Raw genomic sequence first — 4,155 nt, 5'->3', positions numbered from 1 at the left:
ATGTCTCTTTTTGTATGTGCTAGCATTTTCTGTTCATGTTTATGTTCTCCTGTGTCAGAGTGACCTGTACCTCAGTGAATTTATTGTCTCCGCTTTCCTAATGCTGAATTCTATGTGCCTTGCTAAAGCTTGCTTCTACATTTTGTGCTTAACTCTTTATATTGCTTAAATTCGCTTTTCAGGTGTTACCTGGCTTCATTTCCCCCCTTTTCTTAGAACTTACGAATTCCTTCGTCAAGTTCTAGTCCTAAAGGGCGCTGATATGCTTTTATCATTGCCCAAATCATTTGGGTTCTCTTGACCATGGACCTTAACTTACACCACAGGCATATATTCATAAGGGTTAACAAGAACATGCCTATAGCTATAATTAATATGGGGTGCACCAGGTAGTGGAAAACTTGGGTTGCTGTTGGAGAGTATCCTGTAAAAATGTCCCACCAGTGATGTTGACCTACTTGCGCAACTTTCGTCAAGATATTCTTTATACCTTCTGAATTATGCTCTACTTGCCACACCATGCGTTGGGTCGTTTGATTCACCTTTTGAGCTAACTTTCTTACTTCAGGATGCATAAGCATTTCTTTGAGAAGCTTAGTAACCATGCCTATCTGTAGTTTGGGTACTTCATGATACAAAGTGTACTCAGCTTCGATTAACTGCTGTGTGGTTATGGGTGCGGTATAGCTAAAGTCACAACCTACAATTTTGGTGAAGTTACATATACAAAAGTTAGTATCATTAGTCACTTCAAGACAATTATCTATAACTACATCAACACAAGGGGTTCTAATACAAGCGCATCCATTTCTTATATAGAATACTTGTGATCGGGTTCTATTGTGCGGAAGCATTTCAAAAGTGCATATACTGTCTTCAGCATCTAAGCATAAGTCTTCGGCTTCTACTATGGCATTTTCGCAAATATAACCTAATTGTCCTTTAGGAATACATGCTTCTGTGCTAATTGATTGCCACTTGTTCTTAGTGTTGTCATAGTTTGCCCAGACATTATGATCTACAGGTCTGACGATGACATCTTGATGTATAGTTCCTAATGTTAGAATGGGGAAGATAGCCCTCTCTTCTGCAGCACTGATGGTGAGGACATAGGCCTCAACATGCTCTTGTTGTGGATCATAAGTAAAATTAACTAATTGCCACCAAGCCTGGTGGTCTATTTCAAATCGTGTAGTGGAGCTATCTCTTAATATTGTTTCCCTTATTTCTTGAGGTAATATACCTGACATCCCTTCTCTCAATATTCCTGCCGCTACTGACTGTATCCATTGTTGTGTTTGAATGCACTGGATAGCAAGCGCAACTTCTTTGCTAATATCTCCAGCATAATCAGCAATTTTGACAAAATCTTCAGCGGTGTGGTCGGCTACTAGAGTCATCAATTTAACTACTAGGGATTGTGTTTCTGCTAAGGTTAGCATAGATGAGCTTAAAGGTACTTTAAGCTTTCCTAGATTGGAAGTGACGGTACTCAACTTATTTACTAATACCTCTTGGTCTATGGTGTTCATTATACCAAACCCTGTGCCAACCCATCCACTTATATCTCTTTGTGTTCGTTTGTGATGTGATCTAGTCGCTAACCAGGCATTCCAGCCTTTGAGGCTTTGCTTTACGAACGGTTGGCAATCTTCTTGTAAGTGTGTAATGTCTGTCTGAATGTTCATCTGTATCTTCTTTAGAGAATATGTGGGATCTAGCAGCAACTTCAACTCGTTTGACTGTCTTATTACTTGAGGCCCTATAAAGGTAAAGTTGTGTACCTTTTTACACTCTACGGGTGGAGTGATTTCACTTGATGGATTCACAACTGGATCTGTCATTACTATGACTTGTCCCCAGCCTTTGCTACCTTTGACACCTTTTTCAGGAAAGGGTTTAGGGATCTTGACTTCTCTATTACACTGAAAATGCATTGTTTGATCTAGCTCAAATAGAATCTCACATTGGGGTCTCCCTCCTTCAAAACTGTCCCACTGACACGAGACTGGTCCCTTCCGTTGAATCCAAACAATGGGCTCGCCACTCTTTACTTGGCTATGAGTGATCAGCACATTTGTTAATTCGCCAAGAAGCCTATGGTCAGACTTATATAGCCGAGGTGTGATCGTCAGTGTTAGTCTCTCTGTTGTTCCTATTAAATTCTCGACTTCTCGGCATCCTATTTGAATATGGTCTCCTTTTCGTGCTATGAAATAATTGTCCTCCCATTCTAACGTGTAAGGTTGTTTGTTACGTAATACGTACATCTCAAAGTATGGATCTCCTAAATGTGGTCCCCTATGTACATTAGACCATGGTTCCTCTGTAGCATGGTTTTGGGATAAAACAATACTTATCAAAAGCCCAACAGTCAGGGTTGAAGCGGCTTGAAAAGGTGTCGGCTTCATGCTGTGGAGTCCTCTTGCTTATCTTCCGGAGCTTTCTTGACTCGAGAGTAGTGAATCCATGTAGGTCGCTCCTTGATCCTAACCGCGGTGAAGGTGGTCAGCAGCACTTGAAAAGGTCCCTCCCACTTTTCTTGTAGGGGTTTTCCTAGAAGATTCTTAACATACACCCAATCACCGGGGTTAAATGGATGCAATTTACAGTCAGGTTGCTTGGGCTGGTGTTCTATTACTACTGCAGCATTTTTATCAAAATGTTTTCCTACAGCAATTACATAATCATATATATATTGATTGCCTATTTGGTCTACAGCATCGCTATTTACAACTTGCATAGCATAAGGTCTACCGTACAGAATTTCAAACGGGCTCAACTTTTCTTTTGATCGAGGTTTGACCCTCAATCTAATCAGAGCAATAGGCAGAGCTTGATACCATTGTAAGTTAGTTTCTTGACATATTTTAGCAATTTGTTGTTTGATGAGATGATTCATCTTTTCTACTTGCCCACTAGCTTGTGGCCTGTAGGGCGTATGTAATTGCCATTTAATCTGCAATGCTTTGCTTATTGCTCTCACAACTTTTGCACAGAAATGTGTTCCTCTGTCTGAGGATATACTCCTTGGTATTCCAAATCGTGGTATAATTTCGTTTAGCAAAACTTTAGTTACCTCCCTCTCTTTGTTTGTTCTGCAGGGAAATGCTTCAGGCCACCCAGAAAATGTATCAGTTAGTACCAATAGGTACCTATACCCCCCTTTTCTTGGGAGTTCAGAGAAATCAATTTGCCATACTTCACCTGGGAATTTACCTCGATTTATTGCTCCTTGATGTATCTTGGTCCCTGTATTTGGATTATTCTTCAGGCATCGTTCGCATTGGGTGGTAACTTGTTTTACAGTAGTGAATAATTTTGGCCCTGCTATTCTAGTTTGCAAATACTGGTAAAGCGGGTCTAAGCTCCAATGCGTTTTCTCATGTTCTGTTTTTACAAATTGCCACATTAATTTCTCTGGTATTATTAATTGTCCTGTTTCTAATTGACCCCATCCATTGTCTAATAATTTGCCTTTGTTCCTTTGAATCCACCTATGATCTGAGTCCTGGTAATCTGGTTGGAAGTCGGTATTTAGCTCTTCTGGTATTAGAGCTGTTATAACTACTTCCTCGGTTCTTGCAGCAGCTAATTTAGCTTCTGCATCAGCTTTCCTATTTCCTATCTCTGGAACAGTGTTACCTTTTAGGTGTCCTTTGCAATGCATTATGGCCACTTGTGCTGGGAGTTGGACTGCTTCTAACAATCGTAGAATTTCTTCTGCATGTTTGACTGTTTTCCCTTGGGCGGTTAGCAGTCCCCTTTCTTTCCAAATTGCTCCATGAGCATGCACAACGGAGAAGGCATACTTAGAGTCTGTCCAGATGTTAATTCGTGTGCCTTCTGCCAATTCCAGAGCTCGGGTAAGAGCTATTAATTCTGCCTTTTGGGCTGAGGTCCCTGCAGGTAAAGGATTTGATTCGATTACCTCTTCCGTTGTGGTTACTGCATAGCCTGCCATTCTTACTCCTTGCTTCACGAAGCTGCTGCCGTCCGAAAACCAGTTGTCTGCATCTTCAAATGGCTCTTCTTTGAGATCCGGGCGGCTGGAGTAAACTGCTTCGATGGTTTCCAGGCAGTCATGTTCAATTGGCTCTGCTGACATTCTTCCTTCTAAAAATGAGGCTGGATTCACAACATTAGTTACTTGAA

The sequence above is a fragment of the Lepidothrix coronata genome, unplaced genomic scaffold, assembly GCF_001604755.1.
Source record: "Lepidothrix coronata isolate B3197 unplaced genomic scaffold, Lepidothrix_coronata-1.0 Scaffold314, whole genome shotgun sequence".
Classification (NCBI taxonomy): Eukaryota; Metazoa; Chordata; class Aves; order Passeriformes; family Pipridae; genus Lepidothrix; species Lepidothrix coronata.
Note: the sequence above shows the minus strand (reverse complement) of the source record.